Genomic DNA, 18069 nt, shown 5'->3' on the forward strand with positions numbered 1-18069 from the left:
CTGTCCCGGCTCACCTGACAATTATATTATAATTATTTAATATAATTGACTCAATACAAGTTAAAAAAAAAAACCAAAGACACCCTAAGTTGTGCCAAAAATCTGGCAGAATTTTCCTATATCTAAGACCTACCTAATCTGCAAAAGGGCTAAAAAATATACTTTTACATCCACAAATCACACAACCATATCTCAATCACATCACATGACTCCTCTTGGACCCATTCAAACAGTCAACAACCACAATTTTGAAAAATTATAATTTAATCCCTACAACTAACTCATTTTGCAAAAACTACCCAAATGAGCTCTAAAAATTCTAAAATTTTGCCCCGCGGTCCTTAGTAATATTACTAAGCTAATAGAAAAGGAATTATAATTTTTTAACTATTCACGAATATTTTATGGATTTTTAATCTAAACCCAGTACTAAATAACTGAAGAAACTTTGGGTTTCGGTTTACCTATGCTAATTCTGACGCTTGAAACGTGTCCAGGGCATCTGCAAATGGTGGGATAGCCTATAACCTTGATCTGGTTCTGAAGTTTTTCTGGCAGCCTGTCTGTCCGGCTCAGAATTTGCAGACTCGAGCAACTGTCGAATTTTCACGAAACGAGAGTACCTACGCAAAGCCCACAATATTAGGGTTAGAATAAAATTGTAACAAAATTAAATAAGCTCATTTGAAGCTTGAAAAAATACTGCGAAGTCCATGGGACCTACTGAAATTTTGGTGCTAAAAAAATTTCAAATTGGTGTCGTCGCGAAGCCCTCTACGAGTAGAGCATGCTGGTGGTCTTAGATTTTTTTTTTTTATAGGATTTACAGTTTGAAAGAGATCTAGGCAAGAAGTTTAAATGTGCTAAAACTTTTGAAGCTTGATTCGCACAAACCAAGAAACGATATCGCGCAAACTTAGTATCTATATGATGGTCATGAAGAGAAGAACATTTTGATATCAAGAATGCTAAAAATGGTGATCAGAGGAAGAAGTTATGACTAGAAGATGAAAAGGAAAAAAAAAATGAAGAGAGAGAGAGAGAGAGAGGGAGAGAAAATGTGTTGGGGGATGCACGGTAACAACTTTTTAAAGCTATTTTGTTTTTTTTTTTTTTTTTTATTATTATTATTATTATTATTATACTTTCAAAATATTTAACATTAAAATACTTTAACCCACAATATAATATAATATAACTATCTTTATATATATTTTTTTTATATTTTCATTTTTATTTTATTTATTTATTATTATTATTATTATTTTTATTATCTTCCTTTATTTTAAAATCAATTCAAATAAATCCCATAATATTTTCTTTTCATTTTATTTATAATTTAAAAATTCAGGTTGTTACATTCTTCCCTCCTTAAGAAAAATTCATCATCGAATTTTTTAATAAACAAGGGATAAAGAAAGAGGGCTATTGGGATAGGTGCGAGCATTTACTCCTCTAGCTAAGCAAAGATGGTTAAAACGCTTTATTCTCTAAACTCTTTGTATACTATAGATCGGATTTCTCTACTCTTTGATTTTACTATAGTGTCATAACTGTCATCATCTCTTACTAGAGATGCTCTTATCTCTTAACTTTTCATTAACCATTTTTTGTCATCTCAAGTATTTACTATACCTCTCTGTACTTGACTTGATGTTTCATAACTTCAATCAACCTTGGCGCTTACCCCTCTTTCAATGCACCCCAACATGTCTCTCAGTGACTTTAGTCTTCATTTATTCGTTTCAATAATTTTTGCTTCCCAAGGACATGATTTATGTTCCTTATCCTATAATGTTCTATAAGATGTTTCTTGTAGCACCTATCATAGGCATTTTATTGTAAATCTTTACTTGTCCTATGGCCCCAATGGTCAACACTTACGCATCTTCTCATTCCAATGATACTTTGAATTCCCAATTTACTTATGTCATTACTAAGGTCCTCAAATCAACTCCTGTCCATCTTATGTAACTAGTTATGTAGAGCTCCATCCAAGTGTTGAGTGTTCATATTCTATCTATTAATAGTAGAAAGCGGGCTGGGCCTCTTCTCTAACCAAACAAAATTCTACGTATTCCCAAGCCATCCAATCAAAACAACTTATCATATCCTAATCCTTTTCTGAAAAGAGAGTTACTTGCCTTTTGCTTGAAATTTCTTACTATCTGACGTGCTTCCTGACACATTGGTACTTAAATCGAGGCTCCATTATTTCTTTATCTTACCATTTCACCATAATTTATTTTAAATATCCAACAGTGTGTCCCTAGAGTACTTATTCCTTCTTATCCTCATCATTGTAACCAACTCTACTGAGCTTTTCACCTATCCTTTGGATCTTATCCATTTTTTTTTTCTATTTCTGCTAGTGTTGATATCTTTCTAACTTATTGTACTTATTCTTTAACTTTTGTCCTCTCTCACCCTTATACCTTTCCTTCAAGGATATCTATCCTAACATCTACTTTGACTTTCTTTTTATCTCTTAGTCCTATCTTGATTACTAGTTCCATTACTTCTGGAATTCTAACCTTATTATTGGCTCTTATTAGCACATCTTTCACATTATGTAACACTTGTAATTGACCCTAGAAAATTATTTTTGTGTCTCCTTTCCTAATTTAACCATTAGAACATTATCATTCCCTACTACCCTCTGTAGGAAATTGCTCATCATAGTTAGATAGGAGCCCTTGAAACTATAAGTTGCAGCTGAACTAACATAGCTATGGGAAATGTGTTCTAGGCTATAATTTCGGTCAAGATATTTCTCGTGTTCATTCTCCTTAATACAACCACACATACTGCCCATGGCTCTCCAGACTTCAGCCTTAAATCTACTAATCAGCAATGATTTCACCCACTGTAACTTATCCACAAATAACACTTCCTCTAGCTCATAGTTTATAAAGGTTGCAAATCTTGGTAAGTAACTTGATCTAACTCCGGTCACTATCCTAATTGTCTTTTCATCCTTGACATTAGGTATGTGCTTACCGTTATTTTCGCCTTAGAAGATTGGATATGTACAAACGCCCATCAAAATTTCAATTAATTGGGTCACTTTGACACGACCTCCATTCTTAACATAATCTTTTAGAATCGAAATACGAGCTAATTGGAGAGAAGGAGAAATCTTCTCCCACCATTTATGGTATACCATTGTTTGATAAACAAGGTTTAGCTCATACTCCCTTAGTCTTCCTTTTTCATTTCATTATTTCTTTGTAGTTGTTATGTTTTATCATAAGATATCAGTTGTACCTATCCATGTTATACTGTTGCCCCATCCAACACAATATCTTGGAATTTATAATTTCTTTTATTCTTTATTTGTCCTCTATACTCATTATTATTTGTTTAATGCTAATTATAGCTGGTTTTTATTTTGGAAGATAAAGCACTACTAGATAGATTCTTTCAGATATACTCCAATCTTACTAACAATTACTCCTTTAATCCATATGCTTCTTAATAACTTATAATTACATTTATACCTATCTTGTCATATTCTGACCTTTACTAGCGTTCTACTACATATTATCATACTATTATTCATTTTTTTTTATACATAATTATCCTATCAGTCACACTTAAAATACTTGTCCAACTCCAATTATAGACTCTAGGTCTCACCATTCTAAATTTTAACATCAAGCCTCTATGACCTTATCCCTCATTCTTTTCCCTCATCTTGCATATTTAAATCCTTTATGTTGACCTTTATTCAGCTTACTCCTACTGACTTTACTTCTTTGTCTCATAAGATAATTCAAGTTACCATAACACACTCTACAGCTACTACCTACTTTGATTGCACACCTCACTTAACTTCCTTCATACTGTCAACAACCAAAAGGGTTCCTATGTCATCGCCTTCTTATTCTAACTTGGAGACAGAAAATAGATAAGGTCTAATCTAGATCCTACGACTCTTAAACTCCAGGTTCAAGCCCTTAACACTGCACCAACTACAACCTGCTCTGAGTTTGGCACTTCTAGGTTCTATACCTTAACAAACGTTATCCCTAATGTCGTCCATTTCTAAAGCCTCTATCCTTACCTTTTTGTTTATTTCGTTTAACTTCCCTAGCACATTTTCCTCCTCTATATCTTGGCTCTATTCTTCCCATTCTTATCCTAATCTGGGCTTTTCAGTTCATTCTTTAACCAACTCCTTTTATCTTACTTGAATCCAAACTTTGACTATTTTATTCTTTAGCTCTATACTCTTTCTTAACCTGACTGTCCTGTCAGAAGCTTGTATCTTTTCCACTATTCTTATCACATCATCTACACCTCGATGTTACCCAGATTTGGTCCTATAATCATTTTAGCTAATATTTCTACTAGCATTTAGGTTATCTCTTCTGCTGCATTTGAACCAACTATTTAATCTTCTCCTTCTACACCCCCTTTTATATATTTATATTTTATGATTTATAGATGCTAACTTCTGTCATTTTCTTTTTCTTTATTTGAAGTACACTTTTGTCTTGAGTAATAAGAAGCTAAAGATGAACTTAGGGAATAGCAGTCAAACATTCCTTATTTGATCTTTGGCCCTACCCCTTTGGACTATATACTACCTCCTACTACCTCAAGGAGGGGATCTATAGCAATTCTAATTCCCCCTATCCATTTAATTAGCCAAAACAATGTCCGATCATTTACCTTCTTATCATACTACAACTCTTTAAATCATCATTTCATAGTTTTCGACCTTCTCTAGGGAGTAACGTTGTACTTGCACCTTGCTGACACATGCAGGGTATACTATTCTCAATAAGCTTTAGGCAAAATGCCTTTTGTAATGCCAAAACTGTCCAAAATCCCACACCAAAGACCAGATGGTCTCATTCTATAGGTGTCATCTTTACTTCGCAACTAATTCAAAACCTCTGGTTTGATGGTAACTCCTGATGTAACTCTAGCCCATGCTTGGGTAATTGAGTCATCGACTTTAGTTACCACCCAACTGTGACCTTTCGATATTCTAGCCCTAGACCCCCTAACTAGGAGTTCCTAATTCCTCTGCAGATATAGAATTCTATTCTGGCATAACTGTACCAAAACAGAGGTTGTTTACAAACACCCTAATCATAGTGCACCACGGGGAAGCACATTGCTCTACTCAATAATCCTATGTTGGTAATGTAATTTGCAGCTTATAGCATAAACATCGAGAATATTGTAATCTCTCTTGAATCCAATGATAGCATGAACTTACTATGACTAGACTATCCATCGATGACTGCCAGCAGTGGTACCCTCACTGTCACTTAGGGTAGCTATATTACTAAAAATCACCTTTATGTCCTCGTGCCTTGCACCAAATAGGCACGCCACTTAAACCCATACTGATAGAAATATAGCATTTCTTAGAGTACGTATCCTCATGGCAGACCTCAACGTGTCTGCTAACTCTATTTTACATCTCTACGTATTTAACAAAAACTAATACACTAACAAAAACACTCTTATATTACCCGAGGTATAATGCAGAAGTTAGAAACAAGGAGTTACAGAAGAAGACGAAATAGGATTCTATAATCTACATGTGAACCCCTAACTAGACTCTTCTTAAGCCTTAGACATGTACTTCCCATGAATCTGGAGCCTAAGCTCTGATACAATAATTGTCATGACCTAACCTATGGGCCGGACCTGCACTAGGACCTGGGCCAGCCTAAAGCCCCCGAGGCTTGTAGTAAGCCTAACTATTCCTTAACCCAATCCTAAGCCCCATATTGAGCCCAATTTCAAAAAATCAATCGAACAAGAGTTCGGCCATAACATGGACGACATCCAATGGGGAGTTTTTGACTCACCCGACCAGTAAGCACAATATATATAACAACTTGGGGAGCTCAGCTCACCCTCCATATACTCATAATAATACTAATTCAAATGGGAGCTCAGCTCCCTCATTCAATCCAATGATCATCCATGCATACTCATATATCATGCTTATAATTCCAGTTAATTCATACATAACAGATCTAAATGAATACATCACTAATAATAATAATACATGCGGAGTTTTAGAACAGAATAAAAGAACAAAATATAATTAAATGCCGATAGTAGACGTGCAAAAAAGAGAGCAGGTTAAACTCAATAAAGAACCTCCTGTATCCTGGAAAAATAGGTGAACAGGAGTGAGCATTCAACTCAGAAAGTAAAATACTGATTTTAAGTATAATTTCTATAGTTATCTAAAGCTAATGCATCCTAAAGAGTGGAATGTAACACTTTCATAGTTTTTATACAAATCACATTGTAAACAATAAAAAGGTAATTTGAAGCACTCACACACCCATATAATATTCAAACAATACATATATGGGAGCTGATCCCCTATATAGCTCTCTTAATCCAGCCTCTGCCAAGGAGAACATCTCAAGCCAGACTTTCTCTTAATAGAAAAAATGTGGGGGCGAGCAAGATCATCTCAAGCTGCGCCTATCCCGACTCTCCAGTCACGTCTACCCGTCCTATCCATATCCAATATCACACACCACATGCACGCCAACACACACACACAACTCTAAATTACCATAAAATAATATTCATAACATTTCATTAAATAAATATGCAATATAAAATGTGCCTAGTATTTAATTACATAAATATATATATATATATATATATATATTTATAAGTGATGCATGGGCATGCCTAACATATAATAATATTGAAATTATAATTAAAATCAATATTTTACTCACAGACGTAAACCGAGGTCACTGTGGTGGCTAGGCGGAGGAGGAAAGCTGTCCTGGCTTATCTGACAATTATATTTCATTTATTTAATATAATTGACTCAATATAAATTTAAAAAGAACCAAAGACTCCCTAAGTTGTGCTGAAAATCCGGTAGAGTTTTTCCTCTACCTAGGACCTACACAACCTACAAAAAGGCTCAAAAATACACTTCTATATTCATAAGTCACACAACCATATCTCAATCACATCACATGGCCCCTCTTGGGCCCATCCAAACAGTCAACAAACATAATTTTAGAAAATTACAATTTAACCCCTATAACTAACCTTTTTTGCAAAAACTACCCAAATGAGCTCTAAAAATTCTAAAATTTTGCCCCGTTGTCCTTAGCAATATTACTAAGCTAATAGAAAATGAATTATAAATTTTTAAAGATTCACGAATATTTTATAGATTTTTAATCTATACCCAGTACTAAATAACTGAAGAAACTTTGGGTTCGAGCTTACCTATGCCAATTCTGACGCTTGAAATGCGTTTGGCTCATTTGCAAATGGTGGTGTACCTATAACCTCAACTCCATTCTAAAGTTTTTCTGGCAGCCTGTTTGTCTGGCATGGAATTTACAGATCTAAGCAACTGTCGAATTTTTATGAAACGAGGGTACCTATGCGAAACCCACAATACTAGGGTTAGAATAAAATTGTTACAAAATTAAATAAGCTCATTTGAAGCTCGAAAAAATACTACAAAGTCTATGGGACATACCAAAATTTTGGTGTCAGAAAAATTTCAAATTAGTGTCGTCGCAAAGCCCTCGACGAGTGGAGCATGTTGGTGGTGTCAGATTTTTTTATAAGATTTACGGTTTGAAAGAAATCTAGTCTAGAAGTTAAAATAGGCTAAAACTTTTGAAGCTTGATTTGCAAAGACTAGGAAATGATACCATGCAAAAGTTCGTATCTATATGATACCCATGAAGAGAGGAACATTTTGATACCAAAAACACTAAAAACGGTGATCGGAGGAAGAAGTTATGGCTAGAAGACAAAAAGGAAAAGGAATGAAGAGAGAGAGAGAGAGAGAGAGAGGAGAGAGAGAGAATGTGTTGGGGGGGGGGGGACGCACGGTAACAACTTTTTAAAGCTGTTTATTATTATTATTATTATTATTATTATTATTATTATTATTACTATTATTATTATTATTATTATTATTATTATTATTATTATCATTATTAGACTTTCAAAATATTTAACATTAAAATACTATAACCCAAAATATAATATAATATAACTATCTTTATATATATTTTTTTATATTTTCATTTATTTATTTATTTATTTATTATTATTATTTTTTTATTATCTTCATTTATTTTAAAATCAGTTCAAATAAATCCTATAATATTAATAACATAATATTTTCTTTTTATTTTATTTATAATCTAAAAAGTAGGGTTGTTACAAAGGGGCAGAGGGAAGCCAACACACATGGCAGAAATATAAAGACAAGCCTTAGAGAGAAATTTGCAAACGAGAGAGAAAAACTGTGGTTGTTTGGTTGTTGTTGTGGCCTATGGGATTGAAGCAATTACTAGGTAATTCATCCATCTAGGTAACTATAAAAGGAATTGGGAAGAGTAATAACGTCATTTGGCTAGGAAAATATTCAAACTAACTAATTGAATTGATTCAATTAAGTTGTTTTATCATTTTAGCTTAATTTTGATTTCATTATATAGAATTTTGGATTTTATGATTTGATTTGGTTTTAAACCGAACCGACCACCACTGCACTTATTGGATCAATTATCAAAAGTAAGAGATAAATGACTTGATTACATATATATATATTTTTTTAAAGGCAAATTGAATGTCTCACTATAATTTGCACCCCAAAATGAGTTTTTGCCTAAATACTTATTATTTAAAAGAAATAAGGCTCATAGGATTACCAAGTTAAATAAGTTTTGCCTATAAAAAGATCAGAATGCAAAAATTTCTACTACAACAATACACAGTTCTGTAAGTTGTAACCTAAATTTGACTATGGACCAGTTTAAAATCGAATTTAGGTCGATGAAACTCAAGTTCGAGACCATTGACTAATTTATACCTTCAAATAAACTCAAAATTGACACTCATAAAATTTAGGCATAGTCCCTATTCCTAAACATTGAACTGAGTTGAAACCTAAATAGTCATGTCAAATAGCTCAATTCAAACAGCTCCAAACCAAGAAACCCAGGTGGACCATAGGGATCAAGATTAGGCCTGAGCATTCAGTCAGTTCAATTCAAAATCGAATCGAACTGGGCAAACTAAAAATTGAATTTTACAAAAAAAAGTGCAACTGAATTAAACCAAGTTAAGAGAGGAATTCAATCAAACTGAATTATTTCGATTCAGTTCTGTTCAAAACCATCGGTTCACTCCCAAATTCTCAATTTCTTCCCCAATTCACAAATTGTTGCGTCCCTACCGCAAGTGCACGGGTCGTACAAGTAGTATAGAAAAGATATCGATCCCACGAGGAGTTGTGTTAATGGTTGAATTTTTGATATAAAAGTTGACTAAATCGAAGTATCTATGAAATTAAAGAAGTGAATTGATGAGCAATGGAGCGTGAAATCTATATGTGAAAAATCAATATTCTATTCAACAATGTATTGCATTAAGCTAAAATTGCATCAAATTGAAATAAGCAAGTTCAAATATGGCAATATTGAAAATGGCAAGCAATTAAATTCAATTGAAAATTAACAATGGTAAAAAGGCAATTCCGGAGTTCGGGATTTCATATTCGAGCTATTTTGGGATTTTAAATTGGTTATCCAATCTTATGAAACTTACGGGTTTTAAGGAGATTAATTCTTAAATCCTTTGAATTCCCTTTCGAGTGAGACAAAGAGTGCCTTAATCAAACTAATCCTACTTTCGTGGAGTTAGAATTAATTAAGACCCATTAAGTTCTTTAATTAATCTGTGAATCCTCTTAATCTTTAGCCTATTTCTAGGTCTAAGTTAATTAAGTCCAATTTCTTGATTATCTATTACAAGGCCTTCTCCTTTCGGTGCTTCAACCATGGATTAAGAACATCACTTAATGGGATCCTACACTAAGCATGTCATTAAGCATACAAGAAATGAATAAAACTCATTAAGACCACAAAATATGGATTACCCAATCAAAATCCACAAAATATCTCAAATATTACAACCCTTACTCCAGAATCAAAAGTAAACTACTCACTATCCATAATTCTTACAAGATATTATGAGTTTTTAAGGAGATAAAGCTTTAATCTAAACTAAGAAGTAAGAAATTAAACACTAGAAATGTAGAAAAGTGTAAGGAAAGAAAGAAATCTGCAAATCTTGGTTAAAAATGGTGTGGAAGGTGAAGGTGACTCTTCAAATTCTGCTCAGCCCCTCCTTTCCTTTTCTGCTCCTCCTTTTTTTCTCCTCTAAAATGGGATAATGAGACTATTTATAGCATTTTTCTGACATGGAGCCCTAAAATGGTATGTTCTAGGAGGAATTATTTGAGGGAATCTTCTGCCAGCTCATTAATGAACTCTTTCTGGGTTCAGATAAGTGGATCGCATAAGTTATGCACCCTTATGCGCTACTGGTTCTCGAGTCACTTATGTGAAATCGCATGACTTGGTGCATAGGTTATGCACAATTCCGTGAAGGTGCATAAGGGAGGCGAGAATGTGCATAAGCTATGCATCTCCTTATGCACATTTCTTTGGTTCTCGAATGATGATTTTTCTCCTTATGCAGATTTGCATAGCTTATGCAGCAAGTTATGCACAATTTGGTCAATGCATATTTCAGCTTGAAAGCTTGTTTTTGACATCTTTGGCTGTAGAAGCCACTCCTCAATGGCAAAATTTCTCTTCAGTCCTTCAAAAACACCATTTTTCCTACAAAACAAAGTAAAAATTACAAATTAATCCAAAATTGACAATTATGAAAAACTAACTAAATAACTAATGAAATTAGCTAAAAGTGACTAATAATCAAATAAAATGGCTATGAAATTAAACCTAAATGATTATGCAAAATGTATGCATCAAATACCCCCAAACTCAAGCTTTTGCTTGTCCTCAAGCAAACTTTAAAATGTAATGCAAAATTTTTAGGGGTGCCTTATCCAAAGAGCTATGAAAATTACCTATTAAAGTAACTAAACACACCTTTAGCCATACCAACAATCCATATACCCATCCTTCAAAATGCAAAGAATCTAATGCTTATCCAAGCTTTCACCGCTTAGCCATCAAGTCAATTATCATTCAAAATCCCCGAACCAACCAATCAAAAGAGAGAGAGTCATGCTCAAAAGGAATTCTAGGACAATCAATAACCAAAGTGTCTCTATATAGAATGATGGAATTAAATGAATGAATAGATAATTTTCCAATCCCATAGGCAAATTCCCTATTCCTATCTCCACTAATGTAGCAAGTACTATCAAGAGATCAAAGGTCTTTTTAGGGATGTAATGGGGCCATGGGGTTCAAAAATGAGGCTAAGAAGAAAAATGGGTAAAAAGGATTCAAAGCATGAGAATATTTTCAATTTTGACAACATAAGGTACACTTCTTATTTTATTATATTTTTTCTTTTTCTCTTTTTTTTTTTTTATATATGGAGGAGAGAAATACACAATGAAAATTGTCAAGTGCTAGCATAGTTTACAAAACACATAAAAATGGAGGGACATTTTGATTATTTAAACTTGTATTTTGCATTTTCTTTTGATGATTGTCCCTAAAATTTGCCACCCCCAAACTCATTTCTTTTAATACTTTGGGTGGATTTCTTTCATTTTGAATGACAATGGTGAAAAGCACATATACTAGCACTTTTACAAGGTGACAAGCATTTCTTCTCCCTTTTATTGCATTTTTTCTTTTCTCTTTTTTTTTTTTTTTTTTTTGAATATGTACCTAATGTTATAAATAATTATTCTCATGAAAAGGGTTGGAGTGTTTGGTTCATTGGCTAGGTAGTAATAAGGGTTTCAAGAAAAATTAGGGATAAAAAAAAACTCAAAGGGGTTTGCAAGGGTAAATTTTAATTGGGAAAAAGGGCCAAAGGTTTAAAATGAGAAGGTTTTAAATCAAAGAATGCCTAATCATCTCTCTCTTCAAGTACAAGATGGTATTTCGCCTTAAAAGGTTTAGAAAATTTGTTCTAGGATTGGTGAGACATCATTTGACTACCTTATATCCAATAATTCCCTCTAAACACTTCCATCTCCAAATGACTAGTTGGGTGGCTTTTTGGCTAAGAAGATATAGGCAAGGGATAGACACTTCAAAGCCTTGCACCTTTTAGGAAACCTTCAATCCACAAACCCAACTAAAAGGTGAGTCAAATCACTCTCATAGGCACATTTTCAATACTCAAGGGATTTGACAAAAGATTTTAATGCATGGTGCATGATTCCTAAAATGAGTAATGCATTAACTAAATGGAGGAAATCTATTTGTATGCAATGTGTACAATTTCTAAGTGATGTATAATGTGTGTGAAAATGTGTTATGTATATGTATGTGTGGAAATACATGTAAAATATTTACAATATATGTAAATGAAATGGAATGAGATGTTCCTATACTCAAAATGTGAAAAATGAAGCAAAAATTAAGCAAAAATCAGAATGTGCACCCCCAAACTCAAAATTGGACATTGTCCTCAATGTCTCATTCAATGTATTATCAAAGGTTAAAGCAAATAGTAATTACCAGGAATTATAAAGAGTAAGAGTAAAAAGAAAGAGTTACAGTATGGAGCGGATGAGAATTCAAGATAAAGGGATGCATAAGAAAGCGCACGTGTTATGCGAGTTAAGTCTTTATCGAATATGTGCATAAGTAAGGTGCATAAGCCGTGCGGTTCTGCATAAGAGGCAATATATGTTGCATAGGCTATGCAAGACAGTTGCAAAAGGGGAATATAACTCATGCAATCTTTGCATAAGTAGCGAGAAAGGGTTGCACTGAGCTATGCAAAAGCGATTGCAGGAGGAAATTCATAGCTGTGCAATGTGTACAAAAGCTGCTGCATGGGAATTGGCAAAAGAGATGTACAACCAGCAGTAGAAACATTTGAAATAAATACAAAGTATGGGCAAATATGTACAAAAGGGCAATAAGGGCAATAAAAATCAAAGAAGACTAATGTAATAGCTATCCAATAAAACTTCAAGAAAAATAGAATTTAAAACAAACTAATTCGGAACAAACAAACATAATCCAAAACAAACTATAAATGTTTGAACATATTTACAAAGAAAAGGTCCTACAAGATTGAACAAAAGTAAAACAGAAGCTAATCTAGGTTTATTGTTTTGCCCTTGTCCAAAGATGTTGCTAAGGGGCTGGTTGCTGCTGCCGGCTGTCGAAATGATGGTGCTGGAGGAGGTGATGGAGGTGGGGGTGGCATGCCCAAAAAGATCATGAGTTGCTTCACCATTTCCTTCAATTCTTTCTGCCTGTCCCTGGTTTCCATGACAAGGTCAAATAGGTGATCATGACGATCCTTGAGTGTATCAAGACCAGTGTCAAGCTTCCTATCCACAAAGAATATATCATCACTAAGCCTTTCAAGATAGGTGAATAAGGCTTTAGTGTTGAATGCAGGAGGTGCTGTGGATGAGGAAGGTTCACCGTAGAGGAGGTATGAATTGGCAGCTTTGGATGTCTGTGCGGTGAGGGGGTGGGGTAGGTGTAGTAGGGTGCTGTGGGACGGATGGGAAAGCTTGGGTTTCTGGTTGTGCAAGGGGCTCAGTTTCTGCTGCAGGGTGGGCAGTATCAAAATATGACAAATTGAACCCTGTTTTGGTTAAGTGTGCAGTATCAAAATATGAAGTGTCCTCAAGTGCTGGTATTGAGTGCTCTGCAGGATTAAAACCAAAATGCTTGGCTATGACAGTGATAAGCCCACCCAAAACAATGTCACCTATGGATTTGGTGGCAATATGCAGCACATGCTCACAAAAGAAATAACCAGGAGAAACTTTAACTTTGTGAAATGCACACCATAACATAAAAAGTTCAGATTTTCCCACAGCACCAGAACTAGTCCCTCTGCCCAATATGGTGCTAGCCATCAGCCTATGAATAAACCTAAGTGCAGGGTCAAGTATTTGGGATGTTTTTGATCTTCCAGCAGAGAAAGTTTGAGGTTGATTTGTGATGATTCTCCAAAATTGGGCAGCATTCCAAATGCCCTTATTGGCTACCTCTACTCCAGTATGTGGTACTCTAAATAACCCATCAATTGCAAAACCGAAAATGCTATGAAATTGGTCTAATGACAGCTCTCTATTTTGCCCCAAGCATCTAAATTTCATAATTGGCTTATGGTCTACATCATGCAAGTTGAGGGTAGCAGAGAATGAAGAAATAAACTCCAAAACTAGAATTGGATAAACTATCTCTTGCTTATGCACAAATTCTGTCCAACCCATACCATCAAGATATGCAACTACATTGTCAAATAAACCAAGAGATTGTAAAGCATCAGCAGATATATACCTAGTGGGTTGTACCTTCCTATTCTTGAGTCGCTTAAAAGCTGCTTTTTGAATCATATCAGGGAAAGGCCAGGGTAGCTTTGATACAAATGAGGCTGCCGAAATTGTCTTTTTGCTGGAAGAGGGTGTAGAGGCTGGAGCTTTTGGCTTTTTGGGTGGCGGTTTCGACAATGGGGTGGGTGGGTCTTTGCGTTTGGACAGAGGAGGGGCCGAGGACATGGGTCGCACGGATTTTGACCGGATTTTGCGTTTGTATGTGGTTGGGGGAGGTGGTGGGGGCGTCGCTTGTGGAGGGGAATTAGGAGTGGGGGGTATCGATGACAATGGTGAAACTTGGAGAGGGGAAGCGGGGCGGGAATGTGGAGGGGACTCCATTGCCGATGGAGAAGATTGGAAGAGATAAGGGTGAAAGAAGAAAATGTAGGGAAATTTAGGGTTTACGTGATGAAAGTGCTAGTGGAGAAGAAGGGAGAGAGACGGTGAGAATGCCGGAAGGAATGGAGGTTGAAGGACGGTCGTGGGGGGAAAAGTCGGGAAGTGGAGGTGGGAATTTTATTTGCCGAAAATGAATTTGAATCGGGTTTGTAAAAGACTGCATAAGTGAAAAATGATTGATGCATAACCTGTGCACTCGTTTATACATGTTTCAGAATGATTTGAAATTCAGAGAAATAGCTTATGCACAAGTGCATAGGTCATGCATCGCCTTATGCAATCGCTCTCGCGTATTGAAATCTTAGGTTAGTGGTCATGCAGTTGTGCATGAGTCATGCACCTTCCTTATGCAAGTTTTGGTGACCCTTGAAATTTTGAGGAGCGAAGTCATGCGGGAGTGCATAAGTTATGCACTCCTCTTATGCATCTCTCGGCAGAAGTGGTTTTTCAGAAAATCGGGTCATGCAGAAGTGCATAGGTCATGCACTCTGCTCATGCACTGTTCGGCAATTTTTGGAATTTTGGGTTGGTGGTCATGCAGATGTGCATAGGTTAAGCACTCTGCTTATGCACTCTTCGGTGGGTTTTGAGATTCAGAGTATGAGGTCATGCAGAAGTGCATAAGCTATGCACTCTGCTTATGCAGGTCTCGGCAACTTTGGTTTTTCTGGGTTTCTGGTCATGCAGAAGTGCATAGGTCATGCACTCTGCTTATGCACCCCTCGGCAAGTTTGAATTTTTGGAGTTCTTGGTTATGCGGAAGTGCATAACTTATGCACCTTCCTTATGCACCCCTCGGCAAGTTTGATTTTTCTGGGTTTCTGGTCATGCAGAAGTGCATAGGTTATGCACTCTGCTTATGCACCCCTCGGCAGGTTTGAATTTTTGGAGTTTCTGGTCATGCAGAAGTGCATAGGTTATGCACCTTCCTTATGCAGACTTCGGCAGAGAGAGAAAATGCAGAATTTGAAGTTGTGCAAATGTGCATAAGTCATGCACTCACCTTATGCAAGTTTTGACAGATATGAAATTTGACAAAATGAGGTTATGCAGAGTTGCATAAGCTATGCACTCTCCTTATGCACTTGCAATAAAGGTGGAAAATGGCAAGAATTGTGGTTATGCAGGATTGCATAAGCTATGCAGTTGCTTATGCACAATTCAACAAAATTAAGATTGCAATGGAACATGATTTGCAAGTGTGAAAAATACCCTAAAATGAAGAAATATAATTTCATGAAGCATAAACCATGAGAAATTTTCACTAAAAACACATCAATATATACAAAGTGTATCAAAAAGGCATCACACAAGCATGTAAAAATGGATCCTACATAAAAGACCTTTGAGAACTATGCCATTTTAAGTCAAATTCTGCAAATCAACATTTAGCACATAAAACTCCATAAAATCTGCATGAAGTTGCATCTAACCACAAATGAGAAATGAACTCTCCAAGTTTTGCCAAGAAAATGCAGCATTTCTACCTTGTATCCTATAACCCAAAGAAGCTCAAAACTGCAAAAATGACTCACTTACCACCATATTAACATTATAAGCACAAGTATTAAAAAAAATACACACCCAACCTCACCAAGAACTTAAGTGATCTGCTGCAGATTTTATTTTTCTGCTCTGCATAAACCAGATAGCAACTTCAGCAGTTCACCAACCTTCCTCCATTGAAATACATCCAACCTCACCAAAAACACAAGCCATTTGCTGCAGACACCCTTTTTGCTGCAGATTTCACTTTTCCTCTGCATAAACCAGATTGCAGCTCCTGCACAGGTTATGCAGCAAAAACCAAATCAGTTCTTTTGAAGAACAAAATTCTCAAGTTAAGAATTACTTCCCCAATAGTTCACCAGCCTTTCTTCATGGAATTACATCTACAAGGGACAAGATTTAACAATGTCAATTGAATTTGGGGAGATTTAAGATAAAAACTAAATCAATGAAAGTGAGAGTAAATTAGCAAAAGCAAAATAAAAGGACTTGGGATGCCTCCCAAGAGGGCTACTTTATAGTCCTTAGCTGGACTTTTCATGAATTTCACTGAAAAGAGGTGAGGGATTGGAGAGCTTGTAACAGCTTGCTCCTATTATTGGGTCTCCAGTTATGTAATGTTTCAATCTATGCCCATTGACCTTAAAATTCCCAGATTTTTCACTCCAAATTTCAATTGCTCCATAAGGGAAAACCTTAGAAACTCTATATGGACCTGTCCACCTTGACTTAAGTTTTCCAGGGAACAATTTCAATCTTGAGTTGAACAACAAAACTAAATCACCTTCTTTGAATTCCTTTTTCCTCAGATGCTTATCATGCCAAACTTTAGTTCTTTCTTTGTAAATACGGGCACTTTCATAAGCATCCATCCTCAATTCCTCAAGCTCATTAAGTTGTAACAACCTTTTCTCACCAGCTTGCTTAAGATCAAAATTCAAGGTTTGAATGGCCCAATATGCTCTATGTTCTAGCTCCACAGGTAAATGACAAGACTTACCATACACCAACCTAAAGGGAGTAGTTCCTATAGGGGTTTTGTAGGCAGTCCTATATGCCCATAAAGCATCATCAAGTTTGATAGACCAATCTTTCCGAGAATTGTTCACTGTTTTCTCCAAAATATGCTTGAGCTCTCTGTTAGAAATTTCAACTTGTCCTGAAGTTTGAGGGTGGTATGGGGTAGCTATCTTGTGCACTACACCATACTTCCTCATTAAGCTCTCAAATTGCTTATTGCAAAAATGGGAACCCCCATCACTAATTATAGCCCTAGGAGCTCCAAATCTGCTCAAGACAAATTTCTTCAAAAATTTCACTACCACTCTAGCATCATTAGTTGGAGTTGCAATAGCTTCCACTCACTTTGACACATAGTCAACCCCAACTAAGATGTATCTATTACCATATGAAGGAGGGAATGGCCCTATAAAATCTATTCCCCAAACATCAAATAATTTCACTTCAAGAATATTATTTAGGGGCATTTGATCTCTTTTTGCCAAGTTTCCACTCCTTTGACATTTATCACATTCTAACACAAATTTCCTCACATCCTTAAAAATATTTGGCCAAAAGAAACCAGCTTGCAAAATTTTACTAGCTGTCTTAGAGATTCCAAAATGACCTCCATAATCAGAAGCATGGCAATGATGCATAATACTCTGTACCTCCTCTTCAGGAATACATCTTCTAATTAGACCATCACAACATCTCATAAAGAGTAAAGGGTCATCCCACCTATAAAATTTTACCTCATGCAAAAACTTTTTCTTTTGTTGCCATGTCATATCTAGAGGTAAAACTCCACAAGATAGATAATTCACATAGTCTGC

This window comes from Hevea brasiliensis, chromosome 5 (genome assembly GCF_030052815.1).
Source record: "Hevea brasiliensis isolate MT/VB/25A 57/8 chromosome 5, ASM3005281v1, whole genome shotgun sequence".
Lineage (NCBI taxonomy): Eukaryota > Viridiplantae > Streptophyta > Magnoliopsida > Malpighiales > Euphorbiaceae > Hevea > Hevea brasiliensis.